This window comes from Eptesicus fuscus, chromosome 8 (genome assembly GCF_027574615.1).
Source record: "Eptesicus fuscus isolate TK198812 chromosome 8, DD_ASM_mEF_20220401, whole genome shotgun sequence".
NCBI lineage: Eukaryota > Metazoa > Chordata > Mammalia > Chiroptera > Vespertilionidae > Eptesicus > Eptesicus fuscus.
In genome coordinates, this window is record NC_072480.1 from 26,057,615 (window position 1) to 26,077,556 (window position 19,942).

The 19,942-nt window shown below is 37.8% G+C and overlaps 1 long non-coding RNA gene across 1 annotated transcript; it reads right to left on the reverse strand.

Annotated features, from left to right (window-relative positions):
• Positions 1–14,188: 14,188 nt before the first annotated feature.
• On the reverse strand, positions 14,189–17,846 carry LOC129150038 (uncharacterized). Its single transcript, XR_008556815.1, has 3 exons — positions 17,801–17,846; positions 14,926–15,038; positions 14,189–14,626 (listed from the first exon to the last, which is right to left on the reverse strand). It is a non-coding gene; the product is annotated as an uncharacterized LOC129150038 (long non-coding RNA).
• Positions 17,847–19,942: the final 2,096 nt, after the last annotated feature.

Below are 19,942 nucleotides of genomic sequence, written 5' to 3' on the forward strand. Positions count from 1 at the left end.
TAGACAAATATGCAAATTGACCATACCTCTGACACACTTAAAGCCACGCCCACAAGCCACACCCACCATCCAATCAGAGCGCATATGCAAATTAACCCAAACCAAGATGGCTACAGCCACAGAGAGCAAGGTTTCCTAGGTAACAGAGGAAGCCAAGCTTTCTGCCAGCGTTGCAGGCCTAAGCCTCCACTCAAGCTACAAAGTTTCAATTATAGAAGGTAAACAAATTCAAACAAATGGCGGCAGAATGCAGCTTGAGAGAGCAGGCCAGGGTTGCCGCCGGCAACAGGGGAAGCAAAGCTTTCCACACACCCTGGCCGGGCCCACCCGCTTAAGGCAACAAAGTTTCAATTATAACCCCAACACAAATGGCTGTGGGCCTCAGAGGGAGCCCCAGGCTTGGCTCTGCTCCAGGCTACAAAGTTTCAATTGTAGAAGGAAAATAAATTCCAGATACCAGGGCCTCTGCTTGGGTTGCCAGGGGGCGTGGCCCACCTGCAAACCACCACAGGCCCCTCACTCAGGCCGCCCCACACCCCAAGGGAACCCCACCCTGATCAGGGATACCCTTCAGGGCAAACCAGCTGGCCCCACCCCTGTACCAGGCCTCTATCCTATCTAATAAAAGAGTAATATGCAGATTGATCATCACTGCAACACACAATATAGCTGCCCCCATGTGGTCAAAGATCCTGCCCCCATGTGGACACAAGATGGCCACCACAAGATGGCCAGCAGGAGAGGGCAGTTGGGAGGCATCCAGCCTGCAAGGGAGGGCAGTTGGAGGTGATCAACCCTGCAGGAGAGGGCAGTTAGGGGTAACCAGGCTGCCAGAGGAGGGAAGTTGGGGGCAAACAGGCTGGCAGCAGAGTGGTTAGGGGGTGATCAGGCTGGCAGGCAGAAGCGGTTAGGGGCAATCAGGAAGGCAGGCAGGCAAGCAGTTGGGAGCCAGCAGTCCTGGATTGTGAGAGGGATGTCCGACTGCCCTTGAGGGGTCCCAGATTGGAGAGGGTATAGGCTGGGCTGAGGGACAACCCCCCTCCGTGCACGAATTTCGTGCACCGGGCCTCTAGTATAATACTAATTACCTATTATACATTTATATATATATATATATATATATATATATATATATATATATATATATATTATATACAACTTAAAACATCTTTAAAGTTAGACTTAATTGAAAAACATTTTTCTTTATAAACAAATATATTTAACTGAATTCATAATAATCCTATATAATAAAAGCCTAGCGATCAAAACAGCAGAACAACCAGAATGACCAGAGACCAGAATGACTGAAGCCCCTCGCCCTGGCTGGCCCACCCCCAGCAGGGACCCCCACCCTCTTCCAGGGCCCCCAGTAGGGGAGGCTGGCTGGCCCCCACCCATGCACTGGGCCTCTATCCTATATAATAAAAGAGTAATATGCAAATTGACTCTAATGGCAGAATGACCAGAACGACCACTCGACCAGTCATTATGAGGTGCACTGACCACCTTGCGGTCCCTTTCCCCAGCCGGCAGGTGGGTGGTGGGTGACATGGGTGATGCCAGGACAAGGCCCCCACCCCTCCAGTTGCCCCACACAGAGAGGGCCACCCATGGTGGGGACGGGGTTGGCGAGCGGGTGGGAACAGTCTACCTCTTGGTCCTTTCCCCTGAACGTCAGGCTCTGATCGCCCAATGGCGAATGGGGAACCAGGATGGGTGGCCGCAGGGAGCAGGGCCGACTGTAGCCAGGGAAGATGGTCCTGGATTGTGAAAGGGGACAGGACAGGCCGAGGGAACCCACCAGTGCACGATCGGTGCCAGGGAGGGATTTCGGGAGGGCTCCAGGGCGTGTCCGACCCATCTCACCCAGTCTTAATCAGCTAGAACTCAGCAGCAAGCTAACCTACCTACTGGGAGCGTCTGCCCTCTGGTGGTCAGTGTCCATCATAGCGCTGGTCAAATGAACGGTCGGACACTTAGCATATTAAACTTTTATTATATAGGATTTAGAATTGTTTATGTTTTGAGGGATATTTGGCGCTCCTATTTTCTTGAAATTAGTTTATAGTCTTGTCTTCATGTTTAGGTTGCTACAATCTAGTGCAAATTGTTTTGTTATTGTTGTTGTGTTTTATGTTGATTTACACATCTGGAATAATTTTTAGAGTGATTCCTATGTTGTCTGAAATGTTATCAAAAGTCCATCAATATTATTCCATATCGGCACCTCTTCTTGATGCTCTGTGTTATTATTCCCCAAATTGTATTGGATTTCCGTTATCTTTCTTCCTGAGTAGGGCAATTTAAGCTATTTACTTTCTGGTTGGGGAGGAGAAGTGAAAAACATTTACTCTTGGTTAGGGAGGATAGGATTTTGGGATACTAGATTTGACTCTTATGTCATTCTGGAAAAGGGAAAATCATAGAGATGGAAAATAGGTCAGCATTTGCCAGTGGTTATTAGACAGTGGGCAGCTTAATGATAAAGACAATGCACAGGGGAAATTTTAGAGTGAGGGGACTCTTTTGTATTGTTCTAGAGCAGTGTATGCATACTTCTACTTCTATTCATGTATTAAAACCCACAGACTGTACAAAGATTGAACTTTACTGTATGTGGACTCTTCAAAAATTCAACCATAATTTTGGTGAATCTCAGAATGGGATGCAGACTGTGACAAATGAATTAACTTTATTATACATATATGACATAACTCCTCTGAACAAGGTATAAGTAAAATGGAACTGCTTTAAGCAACTTTTGAAATAGTATTATGACTTAAAACTGTAATGATAAAAAAAGTAACTGTAGACTTTTGTTGATAAATTTGTTTCTCATGAGGGTACAGGTTAACAATTCTGATTCTGCTATGAATATATAAATACAGGCATTGAACAAATAAGTGTATTTTGAGATATATCCAAGCTTCTTACATAAAATCCAGAATTCCCACAAGCTCATATCACAATGTTGGAAAATATAATAATTATTTTTGTTTGCCATTATATTAAACTAATTGGATATCATTACTATAGATAATACATAGAAAAATCAAAATTTTCAACATTTATAAGAAAATAATCCCAAGTGGGTTTTACTTCATACTCAATATTACTAAAATAAATTAGAAATGTCAAAAAATTATCACACTTACCAGAAAATATTTATTATATTTCATTTGGGGGCAATTTTTGTAAGAAGAAAGTAGTTTATTAAATATCTAAGACAGATTCCTAATATTTTTTAAATGTTTTGATTTGTTAGAAAGAAAGGAAAGGAGAGAGAGGGAGAGAGAGAGAGAGAGAGAGAGAGAGAGAGAAACATCCATGAGAGAGAAAAATCAACATCTTGCACGCCCCTCCCCCGCTGGGACCCAGGACTGCAGTACCAGGCAAGCGCCCTGACCAGGAGTCTAACCACAGCAACTGGACATAGTTTTCTTTTTATTAATGGAAACAATATATTACTATTACTTTGTTTTAATCTTCACACATACATATTTTTGTTTTAAAATGTTATAGAAGCAGATTGTTCTTAGTTAAGAAAAATATTTTAATTGTTCTTTCTAATATTTTATTTTATTTTTTGAACTGTAACCCATTTTATTTTCTCTGTTTAAAATCAAACAGAAAACAAACATCTATTATGTCATACACTAACATGTTCAAAGTACATCATTTGTACAAGGGAAGGACTAAGAGCAGAAAAGTGTTACAGAGAGCCAAACAAGTGTGAGCAAGCACCTCACACAGCTTTCCAGTGGTACTGAGGAGGAGCCACTGCATAATCTCTGGCACCAAACAAAGTATTCCTTCATCTCTGTCACAACTTTACTAACTTGCATGTGCCCTGACTGGGGATCTAACCAGCAACTTTGGTGTATCGGGAAGATGCTCTAACCATTAAGGAACCTGGCCAAGGTTGTTCTTTCTAATATTTTAAGTTATGTATTTTTCTATATATCTGTACCATAGGACTTTGGAGAATGCTCATGCACACACAAGTTAATTCCAGATTCTGTTTGTTTATAAGGCCAAATGAGAAACTGGAACAATAGTTATGATGAACATGCTAAAATATATGACTAAATATTATAATGATTTTATGTATGATCATGCAGTTCCAAACATAATTTAAAATTTAAAAAAATCTCACTAATGTAGTATTTTTAATAGTTAATACCACTTACAAATATAGGCACAAATATATTTGTTCAAAATTTTTTTAGCAAATAAATAAAATAGAGCACCTATGCTGACTTTGTTAGGCATTTATCAATTAATTTGTAAGAACTGGCTATGATTGAAAGAAAACTTTTCACATGGGCAATCCTTTTATTCAGAATATGAATCACTTGGGAATGAAATATTGATAACATGCTAATTTTAATAAAAACTGCTCTTTGCTAATGCCATTATTATTAAACAAAACCTGCTCTCTATGGAAATTTTGATTTCTGGTTGTTAATAATAGTTTCAGAAATGACATTGTTTCTTCTGTTGTCTAGTCTCTAAATTTTTAAGTGTTTAACATTTTTCTGAATTTTCTAAATGCATGGCTACTTTTAAATTACTCTAAAAATATAGACAGCAGTGTTTGAAACCTAGCCTTATTTTTTCTACTTTTTTATGATACTTGAGTATGTTGCACTTTGTTCAAATTAAAGTGTCATTGTACAGACTAATATTTGGAGGGTTATCTGGTATCATTGTACAGACTACTATTGTTCCTTCAAAGCCTTTTTTCATTCTGTGAGTGGAAGCTCCTGTTCTGATGCAGCAGGGCGAGTAGCTCCCTTTGGTAAATGATTAGACATCTGCTTTCTAATTATGTACTATATAAATTGTAAACAGTGAAATCTAAGAAACTTATTCATGGTCTAGCTTAATAATGTGTGCTGATCAATACTGAATGACTTTAAAACTAATGTATAAAAATCATTTTTAAATGCATATTCTAAAATAATATTGTCATAAATACATAAAAATAGATACATCACTGACAAATATCCAACAAAAATCAAATATTACTTCAACCATACCATATTACTTCTCATTGGCACTAAAATTTTCAAGATGTTCTTCAGTTACCTAATTAAATATGTGTATATTTGCACATATGTCATTTTACTTAATAGAATATATAATGATTGTGAACATTCTTTTCTTTAATTTTAACACAATGACACCACAAATCCATGGTAAAATAAAGTAAAATCCATAATATTTCCCCCAAAAAAATTAGAGTTAGAAAAAAAAAAAGGAAATACTTGAAGAAGTGATACTGCCTTCATTTCTTAAACAGTATTTAGAGATTATTATTATCATTATCATTATTATCCCTTGTAATTCTCTAATATTTTCTCTACAGTAATCACTCTATATTTCTTACATCACCTTATAAATAAACATATAATTTGCAATTGGGCATTTCGAACACTCGGAATATTTGTTTCTGGTCCCAATCTGGACTCCTCAAGTGCACTATATAAACTATAACTTTTAATGTGGGTTCAGTGATGACTTTCAAGTATCCATAATCTCTCCCAATATTTGAAGTGTCTTTCTATACTCAGGATAAAATTTAAATATTTGACTAACATGATTTCTGTTTCACAGGCATTGATGAAAATATCAATAATGTAAAATAATCAACCTCCTTCCTCTTGTGCCTATTGCCTAAAAAATAAGCCAAAATTACTTCGACTGAAACAAAATTCTCCCAAAGTGGTTTTGTCATCTGTACATACTGCATACCTTTGATCATTTTAGCCTACCATTGTTCTGCATTCTTCCCTCACACACTGAGCCTACCTGGTTGTTCAGCTCCACTGTAAACAATAGACTTTCATTCCATAGTGATCCTATTTATGCTGTTTCAAAAAATTAGATTATTCTCCCTTTCTCACTATCCCATATCCATGACTATTCTTAAAATTTCATCTTAATTGTGTTCCTTTACTGAAGATGCCCCTTCACATAGTTGAACATTTATTTTAAGATCTCCTGATTTTCTTTCTTTTTTTAAAAATATATTTTATTGATTTTTTACAGAGAGGAAGGGAGAGGGATAGAGAGTCAGAAACATCGATGAGAGAGAAACATTGATCAGCTGCCTCCTGCACACCCCCCACTGGGGATGTGCCCGCAACCAAGGTACATGCCCTTGACCGGAATCGAACCTGGGACCTTTCAGTCCACAGGCTGACGGTCTATCCACTGAGCCAAACCGGTTTCGGCTCTCCTGATTTTCTTTATTTTTTCTTCTTATTGAATTTATTAGGGTGACACTGGTTAACAAAATTATACAAATTTCAGGTAAGTAAATATAGATTTAATAGTTTCCTTCTCTAGAGTTGTTCAACACTTATATAACTTCATATGTTTAGTTATTTAAAATTATTAGTAATTTCCAATTATTATTTGCAATTATAATTGGCGTGAATTATTCCATTGCTCTTGCCTAATTGTGATGGGTTGAGAAGTAAATTATTTCACTTTGCCCAGAAAAAAACAACAGATATTGGTGAGCACTGAAAGTCTGTAATATAACTGTGACTTCATATACTAGTTGGAACAAAACACTAAATGAGTTGGGATTTTTATATCAGATAAAAACGACTGTGTGAAAACACCTTATAACTAGAATAATGAGCTTCTCCTTCATGTGAAGATTTCAAGCCTTAGCATTCATACCTCAGTGATACTAGAGGTGTGAATGCTAAGTAGATGACCTAAATGTTTCTTCCAAATGAATGATAATTACCAATTCATTCCAATATAAAGGATACCTCAGATGTTAACCTAACCATTATATTGCAAAATTACTTCTAAGAGAGGAAAATGCACATTCTCATTCACATTTCATAATTAAACTTTCTGTAGGAGTCTCCCTTTGTAGCCCTAAATTCAGTATTTTCCTGGGGATGTACTTTTTAAAATTTATTTTACCAACACTTTAAAATTGCTTTGCATTTCCCTATGTGAAAAAAGTATTTCTTTAGATACAGTACAGAGTGTAACCCATGGTTTTATCTTGATTAGATTTTAAAATTTGCTACTATGTGTGAGATATGAGGAAAGGTCTTATTAAAATAATAAAAATTATATAGAGTAGAATGAAGTAGTTGGTAGAGTAAAACTTACCAATGAACGTTTTTATATTGGATACTATTCACTTTAAAATTTTTTGCTGAGGATTCCATCAATGATAGCAGACAAAACTTGTAATCTAGAGGACAGGACATTAGTTCAAATTGATGGACCACATTGAACTCTAACCAATGTCTTGGATATGGTAAAAGAACTGCCCAGAACTAACTTCAGGAGAGCTGGGTTTGAGAAAGGGCAACTTGTGGATGTCTAACTATTCAGAATCTCATCTTAAACTCCAATTAGAAGAAAACAATGCCTGCTTGAACTAGAGTCTTGAAAAGCCTATAAAAGAGATGATAATGAACTCTGTAGCCATAATTTTACAATTACCAGTGTAATCCAGCGCACATGAAAGTTCAATTTGACTCAATAGAATGGCTTATAAAACTGTGCTATGATTTTTATAAGTGCATTTTCTTCTATGAACAAATTCTATTTTGGAAACAATAAGACCCAATTTTACTAAGTGTGAATTCTTATTAAAAAATAGAGAAGGTAGAAATTGTTTCCTTGCTCTCTGGAAAGAGCAATGAAGAAAACAATTTCTAATTACTAAGCACCAAAATAGTTCTTCTTAGATGAATTAAACTTTCCTTAAATTAGACATTAACAGTTAAACTTTTACCATGAATATATGTAAACTGTTTTAAGTTTCAATATGTTTTAGATAAGGCCACATATAAAAATGCTCTCATATTGTCCTGCTTTTTTAAGCCATATAATAATAGAATATTCTAGATATCAATATATCATAAAATACATTCTGTTCTTACTTCCCTTTTTCATACCATCTGTCTGTCAAATCTCCTCTCCTCCCACTTCTGCTACCCACTAACACACTCATGCTCATTTATATAGGATAGAACTCTTGTTTGATGTCAACAAACTTTCAAAGAACAAGATTTTAAGTCTCTCTGTCTTTTAACTACATACACCACACAAGCAAAAAGGCAAAAAATTAAAACTATAACAGAGAAATATTATTAAAAACTGAAGCTTAAAGATACTATATAATTTGTTCAATCTCAGTAAGGTTTGGTGCCTCTCTATTTGCTCTTTGAAAAGTGAGATATATATTATTACTTACTTGCACTTTTTATGCTTTAGCATAAATTATTCCTAAATATTGAATACTAGAGGCCTGGTGCATGAAATTCGTTTATGGGGAGAGGGTCCCTCATCCTGGTCTGCACCCTTTCTCAATCTGGGACTCCTTGGGATATGTCCAACTGCCAGTTTAGACCTGATCCCTCAGGGCCTAAACCGGTAGTCAGATATCCCTCTCACAATCAGGGACCACTGGCTTCTAACTGCTCACCTGCCTGCCTGCTTGATCGCCCCTAACCACTGGCCTGCCTACCTGATTGCCCCTAACCACCCTGCCTGCCTGCCTGATCGCCCCAACTGCTCACCTGCCTGCCTGCCTAATTGCCCCTAACCACTCTGCCTGCCTGCCTGATCAGCCCTAACTGCTCACCTGCCTGACTACCTGATCGCCCCTAACCGCTTCTGCCTCAGCCCCCACCACCATGGCTTCATCCGGAAGAACATCTGGAATGATGTCTGGAAGGTCGTTCGGCTGTTTCTCTTTCACACTGATGTTTCTATCTCTCTTTCCATCTCCCTTCCTCTCTCTGAAATCAATAAAAAAATATATTTAAAAAAAATTACCATTAAACAAAGAAAACAGCCATCACATGTGTATATATACGTGTGTGTGTGTGTGTGTGTGTGTGTGGTGTGTGTGTGTGTGTGTGTGTATACGTGTGTGTGTGAGTGTGTGTATAGATATATATGGAAATTGGTCTGTGAAAAATAAATAAATTGTTCAAAATTAATCTCCTGTATATAACCCAGAATTACATATCTTCAATCAGCATTTTTTCCAGTAGATAATAATGTTTTTTGCAGTAGCTGCATAACTATTTTAAATAAAGTAATGGTTATATTGCCAGAAGAAAAAATGAATATTTTGGGAGGCTTTCAACCATTTCCCATATACCCAACAATGTACAATGGATTCTTATATATATTTTTTTGATCCTAGAAATTACTTTACCCATTGTGTTGTTTTATCCTTTTTAAAAATTAGGAAATGGGTTATTAAGGAAAAATAATAAATCCATGCTATACACAAAATTATGAATCTGTAATTTTAAAGCAAATTAGTCTAACTGCAATATAATGCTATTTTTGTACTGCACTAATTATAGATCAAGAATGACTAGGTTGCATTGTCTAAGGATAACAATAGAACTCAAAACGTTGGGGAATACCCACCTCAGAACAAGGGACTCACACAGACTGAAAGTGAAGGGATGGAAAAATATCTTTCAGGCAAATGGAAATGAAAAAAAGCTGGAGTAGCAATACTTATATCTGACAAAATTGACCTCAAAGTGAAGGCCATAACAAGAGATACGGAAGGCCATTTCATAATACTAAAGGGATTGATACAACAAGAGGATATAACCCTGATAAACATATATACACCCAATGCAGGAGCACCCAAATACATAAAAACAAAACTCCTAGAAGATATCAAGGGAGAGATTGACAACAATACAATCATAGTAGGGGACTTTAATACACCACTGACATCACTGAATAAATCCTCTACACAAAAAATCAGCAAAGAAACAGCAATCCTAAATGACTCACTAGATCAGATGGACTTAATTGACATCTTCAGAACATTTCACCCCAAAGGCACGGAATATACATTCTTCTCAAGTGCACATGGGACATTTTCAAAAATAGACCACATATTGGGTCACAAGCAAAGTCTCCCCAAATTCAAGAAGATTGAAATCATATCAAGCATCTTCTCAGACCACAATGGCATAATATTAGAAATAAACTACAATAAAAACAGCCCCCAAAATTCTAACACTTGGAAGCTGAAAAGCATGCTATTAAACAGTGATTGGGTTACCAAAGAGATCAAAGAAGAAATTAAAAACATTCTGGAAACTAATAACAATAAAAACACAACAATCCAAAATCTATGGGACACAATGAAAGCAGTCCTGAGAGGGAAGTTTATAGCACTACAGGCCTACCTCAAAAAACAAGAAAAAAATGGTAGTAAATCATCTAACTCTACAACTCCAAGAATTAGAAAGAGAGCAACAAGAAAAGCCCAGAGTGAGCAGAAGGAAGTAGATAATAAAGATCAGAGCAGAAATAAATGACATAGAGACCAAAAAAACAATACAAAAGATCAATGAAACCAAGAGCTGGTTCTTTGAAAGGATAAACAAGATTGATGAACCTCTAGCCAGGCTCACCAAGAAGCAAAGAGAGAGGACCCAAATAAACAAAATCATAAATGGAAGAGGCTAAATAACAACAGACCTCCACAGAAATACAAAGGATTGTTAAAAAATACTGTGAACAACTCTATTCTAACAAACTAGACAACCTAGAGGAAATGGACATGTTCATAGAAAAATACAACCTTCCAAAACTCAATCAGGAAGATTCTAAAAATCTCAATAGGCCAATAACTATGGAAGAAATTGAAGTAGTCATCAAAAAACTTCCAACAAACAAAAGCCCACGGCCAGACAGCTTCACAGGGGAGTTTTAACAAACAATCAAGAAAGAACGAAAACCTATCCTCCTCAGACTATTCCAAAAAATCCAAGAGAAAGGAACACTTCCAAGCTCATTCTATGAAGCCAGCATCACCCTAATATCAAAACCAGATGAAGACATTACATAGAAAGAGAATTACAGGCCAATATCCCTCATGAACATAGATGTCAAAATCCTCAACAAAATTCTAGTAAATTGGATCCAGCATTATATCAGAAAGATCGTACACCATGAACAAGTAGGATTTATCCCAGAGATGCAAGGATGGTACAATATCCACAAATCAATAAACGTGATACATCACATAAACAAATTGAGAGATAAAAATCACATAGTCATATCAATTGATGCAGAAAAAGTATTTGACAAAATCCAACACCCTTTCTTGATAAAAACTCTCAGCAAGGAGGGAATAGAAGGATCATACTTCAACATAATAAAAGCCATATATGGCAAACCCACAGCCAACATCAAACTCAATGGGCAAAAACTAAAAACATTTCCCCTAAGAACAGGAACAAAACAGGGATGCCCACTCTCACCATTCCTGTTCAACATAGTACTGGAAGTACTAGCCATTGCGATCAGACAAGAAGAAGAAATAAAAGGCATCCAAATTGGAAAAGAAGAAGTAAAACTGTCATTATTCACAGATGACATGATATTGTACATAGAAAACCCTAAAGACTGCATCAAAAATTATTAGCCTTAATAAATCAATTCGGAAATGTAGCAGGATACAAAATTAATGCCAAGAAATCTATGGCATTTCTATATACCAATAATGAATTTACAGAAAGAGAGACTAAAAAAGCAATCCCATTTACCATCACACCAAAAAAAATTAAGATACCTAGGAATAAACTTAACTAAGGAGGTAAAAGACCTATAAAAGGAAAACTACAGGACACTGAAAAAAGAAATAGAGGAAGACATAAACAGATGGAAGAACATACAGTCTTCATGGATTGGTAGAATCAACATCATTAAAATGTCCATACTACTCAAAGCAATCTATAGATTCAATGCACTCCCCATTAAAATATCAAGGGCATATTTCACAGACCTAGAACTTACTTTCCAAAACTTCATTGGGAATAAAAAAGACCCCAAATAGCCACAGCAATCCTGAGAAAGAAGAACAAAGTAGGTGGGATCTCAATACCAGATATCAAGCTGTATTACAAAGCCACTGTTCTCAAAACAGCATGGTACTAGCACAAGAACACACATATAGACCAATGGAATAGAATAGAGAACCCAGAAATCGACTCAAGCCACTATGCTCAATTGATATTTGACAAAGGAGGCATGAACATACAATGGAGTCAAGACAGTCTCTTCAATAAATGGTGTTGGGAAAATTGGACAGATACATGCAAAAAAATGAAACTAGACCACCAACTTACACCATACACAAAAATAAACTCAAAATGGATAAAGGACTTAAACATAAGATGGGAAACAATAAAAATACTAGAGGAATCCACAGGCAGCAAAATCTCAGACATATGCCGAAGCAATTTCTTCACTGATACTTCTCCTAGGGCAATGGAAACTAAAGAGAAAATAAACAAATGGGACTACATCAAAATAAAAAGCTATTTGCACAGCAAAAGAAACAATCAACAAAACAATAAGAAAGCCCAATGCATGGGAGAACATATTTGCCAATGTTATCACTGATAAGGGCTTAATCTCCAACATTTACAGGGAACTCATTCAACATAACAAAAGGAAGATAAACAACCCAATCAAAAAATGGGCAACGGACCTAAATAGATACTTTTCAAAAGAAGACACAAAGAAGGCCAAGAGACATATGAAAACCTGCTCAAAGTCACTAATTATCTGAGAGATGCAAATCAAAACGATAATGAGGTACCATCTCACACCTGTCAGAATGGCTATCATCAACAAATCAACAAACAGACAAGTGCTGGCAAGGATGTGGAGTAAAAGGAACCCTCCTGCACTGCTGGTGGGAATGCAGACTGGTGCAGTCACTGTAGAAAACAGTATGGAGTTTCCTCAAAAAACTAAAAAAGGAACTCCCATTTGACCCAGTGATCCCACTTCTAGGAAATTAGCCCAAGCAACTAGAAACACCAATTAGAAAGGACATATGCACCCCTATGTTCATAGCAGCACAATTTACAATAGTTAAGATTTGAAACAGCCTAAGTGCCCATCAGCAGATGAGTGGATTAAAAATCTGTTGTACATCTACACAATGGAATACTACGCTGCGGTAAAAAAGAAGAAGTTCTTACCATTTGCAACAGCATGGATGGAACTGGAGAGCATTATGCTACGTGAAATAAGCCAGGCAGAGAAAGATAAATATCACATGATCTCACTCATTTATGGAATATAATGAACAACATAAACTGATGAACAAAAATAGATCCAGAGGCAGAGAAACATCGATCAGACCATTAAAACTCAGAGGGAAGGTAGGGGAGGGTGGGGGTAAGGGGGAGAGATCAACCAAAGTACTTGTATGCATGCATATAAGCCTAACCAATGGACACAGACAACAGGGGGGTGAGGGCATGAAGGGGGGGATAGGGGGAGTAAGAGGGGAATAAGGACACATATGTAACACTGTAATCAATAAAGAAGTTTAAAAAAATTAGAATAAAAACTTTGGGGAAAATCACATATATTGGATGTTTAAGGATACTTTTTTGTATAATGTTTAGTAGTTTTCATTTTGAACATTCTCTCCAGAACTAGTGACAATTTTCTCTTTCCCAACATTCTGTTCTTATTCCTAAGAAGGATTTTTTTCAGCTTTAGTGAGATATAATTGACATATAGCATTGTCTAAGTTTATCTTATAACTGAAAGTTTGTGCCCTTTGACCAACTTCTCTCAATCTCCATTTCCCTCAATCCCAGACCCTAGTAAACATCAATACACTGTTTTATGTTCACAAAAAGGATGTTAGATGTGATGCTGTAAATTGGACTCAGAGTACAGTGACAAGCCCCTTACACTGGAAAACTCATTCAATACTAACCTTTATTTTGAATGGGGAGCCGCGGGCTTGCATTTCAGAATCTATTTTAGAATCTATTTAGTACATAACTTCTAGATGGAAAGAGAGTGTACTTTCTAAATAGAAAAATAGTCTAGATGGAAACTGTGTATCTGGTTATTCTTTCATTGTTTTACACTCCAGAATTCTTGATAAAAGTACTCTCAAAGAGAAGTAGCCCTGCACTTGGCTGTGCCTTCAATATGTGGCAATCAATTTTCTTCAGCCTTCCCAAATTAGATGGACTCTGACCAAGTAGTGGCAGAAGGAAAATGTGCTTCAGTATTAGCTTGTTAGTGGCAATTCAGCCATATGTTCAGAGAGCATATATGGAACGCAGTAAAATCATGTGAGACAACACACAGGTGTTAGATAAGTTGCAGTCATGGTTTAATTTACCTTCTTCAGTTGATTTTCAAACACTTGCTTTCTACAAACAATACTGTAATAACCAATCTCATATGTATCTCATTTTAAACATGTGCAAGAGTTTATCTAACGTGCATACATAAGAAATTATCGCTGTGTAATGACATTTGTCTGTATATATGAATTTTTTGTGTATTATATAATTTTCTAGGTAGTTGAAACATAACACAAGGGAAAGTGACATATATCAGTTCTGCAGCGATGGAGCCCAGTCAGTTTCTTCCTGAGGTGCCGCTCCTGCTTTTAAGTAGCTCCGTGTTTGTCATTTTTCCTCTCCATTGCGTACGGCTGGTTTACAGTTGGCAGCGTCTCCTTCATTGCTGTTCACAGTTCAGTAACAGATATTAGTTGCCAATCATGTATGAAGCTTTAGCTTGATCATCAGTCTTCAGAGTCAGACTGAAATGGAAATGATAGGACAGGTCAACAAATAAGTGGTGCAAGACAACACATGACAATACAGAACATGGGCTTTATCGTTTTTAAAATAATCTGATTTAAAATTTCCTGTGTTAGATTAAATACGGCCACAGAATAGTTGCTATTACTTTTATTAAGAAGTGAAGCATAGGGGACTCTTTCCCCCTCCCCATGTGGGAGTCTGTACTTGTTCTTCAATAAATTTCTACATTTGCTATACCAAAAAACACACAAACCAAACAAAAAAAGAAGTGAAGCATATTTTCCCAATCTCTCACCTGACCTTGCAACTTGCTTGGCAGGAGCAATTATAATATAATTAGGCTTCTGAGATCCATTTTTAGGAAACCTTGTAGCTTCTGTTCTCACATTCTTAGAACCAGACCCTAGCCTATGCAAAAGACTGGGATGAAAGACTATGTAGAGAAAAGTCCAGCCATCCCACCAAATCCAGCAACCCCAGCCCAGCCCCTAGACAACAGATGCATGAGCTCGCTCAGGCAAGACCAGCAAGTAGCCATTCAGGCAACCCATAGAATTGAAAGGAATAATGTCATTGTTTTAAGTCACTAAATTTGGGGTAGTTTGCTACATAGCCATCGATAACTAAAATTCTGCCTCTTGGTATTATAAGAAAACAAAGATAATGTGTACTTGGTAATTGTATACATATTTGTTCAGTCTCTTCACTAAAAAATAAGTCCATATCTGGGTTTATTTTTCTGTAACCCTTAGTTTCCTTCCCACAATTACTGGCCAATTTTTAAAGAATCAGATTACTTATATTGATAGTAAGCATTAATGTCCATTATTACATAAGTAATATGTATGGATAATAGTAATTTCATTAATTTAATCCTTTTATCCATAAATTGTAAAATTATTTTATCTTGAAAAATAATTAATTTGTATGGTTTAATATATATTCAGATCAAATCATTCAAATACGAACTTACATTGTTACTTTTTAATCAGAATTTAGTTCCATCCTGGAACAATTAAACCATATGCAAATGTAACATTGGAACATTGTTGTCACCACGCACAAATCCTGCCTTTGTCCTGCTAGCCTCAGATATGATTTACTTTTTGTGATGTTTTTCTAACAAATATCAAAATCCCAATGGGTGATGACACACATAAATCCCTTTGAAGTCGCCACTCCTTAGACTTGGTATAATTCAGCAAATGGTAAAAACAAAAACTGACATTGAAGCATGCTGCAATATGCATAGTGAGCAAGGCCCTCCTGGGCTGATGATAGAAGTTCCACTTACTGTTCAGTTTTGAAAAATATAATTACAAAGTAATTATAATGCAGTTTTGTAATTTTCACATTGTCTCTTCAGTCCAGATCTCAGTCTCTTCAAGAGGCACTATATCAAAGATCTATCAATTCTTTGCTAATGAAATAGGGAGAATGTTTGTTTTTCTCCTCTCTCTCTCTGTCTCTCTCTTTGATCTAATGAGTAAAAATCAAATGCTCATGTAATTCATCCAAGTGATTTAAAGTCTTGCAGCAGTGGAATTGCTCTGCAGCTTGAAATTAGCAATCCTGCCCTGGGATTCTCAGGCTCAGGAAAAGTCCAGAATTGTCTATTTGCAGTCATGGGATTAGAGATGTCATCTCATCTGTCATTGGCCACTGCTTATGTGAGGTCTCCAAAGCTGCATTACATTATAATTATAACAATTATAACAATATATGCAGTGCAGTTATTCTTTCCTATTTAATAGGGAAATGAACTAAGATTTAAATACACTATCATATATTATATTGTTTTTAAAAGGCAGATTTATAAAATTTATTTCAAATTTATTGATGTCAAACCTTTCTGTTTCCCACTATATTTTGATGCCTGTGACATAACTTCCTTAAGTTTGAAATACTTATCTAAGTTATTTTTGGAGGAAAGATATATTCTGCTATTGGTGGCTCAAATATCCTAAAAATGCTTGTTTATAGGCATTCTTATATTAACCCTGAAATGCTGAGATATAAAATTTTAAAAATTCTTAAATGATCTATTTTCTCATGCCTGTGACTCATACACAAAAATATTGTATATGCGATGTTAATTTAATATTCACTAAGCATCCATTTTGATTTCAGAGATATGTGACAAATTTTTATTCTGCACATTTAGTTAATAGCTCCATAAAGTAAGTCACTCTGGTAGAGACAGAGCCCTGAGGCGAGGGGAGTGGAAAAGTTTTTCCATACTTATAAGCCTCCCCTTGCAGTCTCCACAGAAGACTAGAAAATAGGGCCCAGCTCTTCCAGTACTTAAAATTCCTTGACTCAAGTATACATAATTGTTATTATTATAATTCAATGCCCATGGACTCTTAATAAAACAGTTCATCGAGATATGTTTTAGATGTGAAATTTACAATCTTTGTTAAAAGTGGTTTGCCATTTTATAACTTTAAAAGTATTTTTCAGTAAAACTTGCAAATTACTTGTTTCAAAATGCATCACTCATCCTGGTAATAATTTAGTTGCATAAAGAAGATAGAAGTACAAGTTATTTTGCTAAATCCTACTTCCTATGTAGAGTGCTATTTGCAAAGAACACCATGTTACCCCAGACAGACATTTAAAGCTATTCCATAAATATTCGATACAAAATTTAAGTACATTTTGATACTCAGTTTAGGATTTGATTTAATGGCACTGACGCTGACATCTATAATAATAAAAGCGTAATATGCTAATTAGACAAGATGTCCTTCCAGACGACCTTCTAAACAAAGCCAGGGCTGCGAGAGAAGCCCAGATCCCAGGTGCCAGAGGGAAGCCCGGGTCCCGGGTGCCAGAGGGAAGCTGTGCCGGCAGCCGGGAGAAGGAAGGCCTACTCGCATGAATTTCGTGCATCGGGCCTCTAGTTTAATATGAAAGAGACTCTCGTTTGTTGTCTCTTTTGTGGAACAAATCTGAATTACTTTACAGCTATATCTTTATAAATTATAAATACATATAAAAGATGTAAATTAATTGTATTTATAGTTCAAATAATTTTCATAGAAAATCGTTAATTTCTGGAAGATTTTTCTTCTCACAGGCAGTCCAATTCAGTCAGCTGGCCAAAGTTCCTTCTCAATTCCTTGGGTGGATGTTTGCCCCTACAGGTAGTGTCTCAAAATGCTTACCCCACAGTTCATTTCCATTTCCTCTGCAGATCCAATAGGCATTCCTGGAATTTGAAGGGCATTTAAGGAATTCACTGTTTTTTAGTTTATTGACCGAAACTTAAGCTTGTAGACTTCTGTTTTTACCCCAAATGCATTAAGTGAAATCTAATATTGGAGCTTCAGATTAGTACCCAACAGGATGTTTTTTTCATAATCTATGCTTTAGTCCATTACCTGGTAACCTGTCTTGTATTTCATTCACTCTGAGGCTATCCTTTGTCTTGCCTTCTCTTTTTTATCAGAAATTGTGGTTCTACCCTTGGACTCCCATCATAAAAAATTGTTCAGCAAACTGTGGGATGTTCTTAAACCCAGTTACTAAAACTATTCTGTTCATTATTTTCTGTACTATATTTTTCTATTACACTCTGATTACTTCTATAAACAGACATTTGACTCAATAAGTTGTATTAAATTGTCTTGCACTGTCACAAACTATGTATCTCATTTAGTAGCTACTTCTATTATTTATAGAAAGATGGATAATAGATTGATAGAGATGTATGCATTTTGATGGTATATATTGTAGCATATATACAAGTTTATATATATATATATACTAGAGGCCCGGCGCATGAAATTCATGCGTGGGTAAGGTCCGCAGGCCTGGCCTGTGATCAGGGCCATCTTCCCCGGCTGCCCGCAGCTGGCCCCGCCACCCAACACCACCCACTCCCAATTCCCCATTCACCATTGGGTGATCAGATCCTGCTGACTGGAGGGAAGAACAGAGAGGTCAGCCATTCCGTCCACTTGCCTGCCCTGCCCCCCCCGCCGCCACCCACTCCTGGTTCCCTGTTCACCATCAGGCAACTGAAGCCTGCTGGCTGGAGGGAGGGATCAAGAGATCGGCCATTCCACCTGCTCGCCGGCCCCGCCCCCCGCCACCACCCACCCTGTTCCCCATTTGCCATCAGGCTCTGATAGCCTGATGGCTGGGGGAAGGGAACGAGAGGTGGTCAGTGTGCCTCATACTGACTGGTCGAGCGGTTGTTCTTGTCATTCCGTTGTTAGGGTCAATTTGCATATTACCCTTTTATTATATAGGATACGCATATATCTATATCACTGTGTATAACAAAAATAAATACATGTATTTTATACCAATACTAGAGGCCCGGTGCACGAAATTCGTGCACGGAGGGGGGTTGTCCCTCAGCCCAGCCTGTACCCTCTCCAATATGGGACCCCTTGAGGGATGTCCAACTGCCCGTTTAGGCCCAATCCCACCAGGATCGGGCCTAAACGGGCAGTCAGACATCCCTCTCACAAACCAGGACTGTTGGCTCCCAACTGCTTGCCTGACTGCCTTCCTAATTGCCCCTAACTGCTTCTGCCTGCCAGCCTGATCACCCCTAACCACTCTGCTGCCAGCCTGTTTGCCCCCCACTTCCCTCCTCTGCTGGCCTGGTCATCCCTAACTGCCCTCTCCTGCAGGGTTGATCACGTCCAACTGCCCTTCCTTGCAGGCTTGGTCCCTCTCAACTGCCCTCCCTTGCAGGCTTGGTCCCTCTCAACTGCCCTCCCTTGCAGGCCGGGTGCCTCCCAACTGCCCTCTCCTGCTGGCCATCTTGTCGTGGCCATCTTGTGTCCACATGGGGGCAGGATCTTTGACCACATGGGGGCAGCTATATTGTGTGTTGCAGTGATGATCAATCTGCATATTACTCTTTTATTAGATAGGATAGAGGCCTGGTACAGGGGTGGGGGCCAGCTGGTTTGCCCTGAAGGGTGTCCCTGATCAGGGTGGGGTTCCCTTGGGGCGTGGGGTGGCCTGAGCAAGGGGCCTGTGGTGGTTTGCAGACCGGCCATGCCCCCTGGCAACCCAAGCGGAGGCCCTGGTATCTGGGATTTATTTTCCTTCTACCATTGAAACTTTGTAGCCTGGAGCAAAGCCAAGCCTGGGGCTCCCTCCGAGGCAGGCAGCCATTTGTATTGGGGTTATAATTGAAACTTTGTTGCCTTAAGTGGGTGGGCCCGGCCAGGGTGTGCGGAAAGCTTTGCTTCCCCTGTTGCCAGTGGCAACCCTGGCCTGCTCTCTCAAGCTCCATTCTGCCGCCATTTGTTTTAATTTGTTTACCTTCTATAATTGAAACTTTG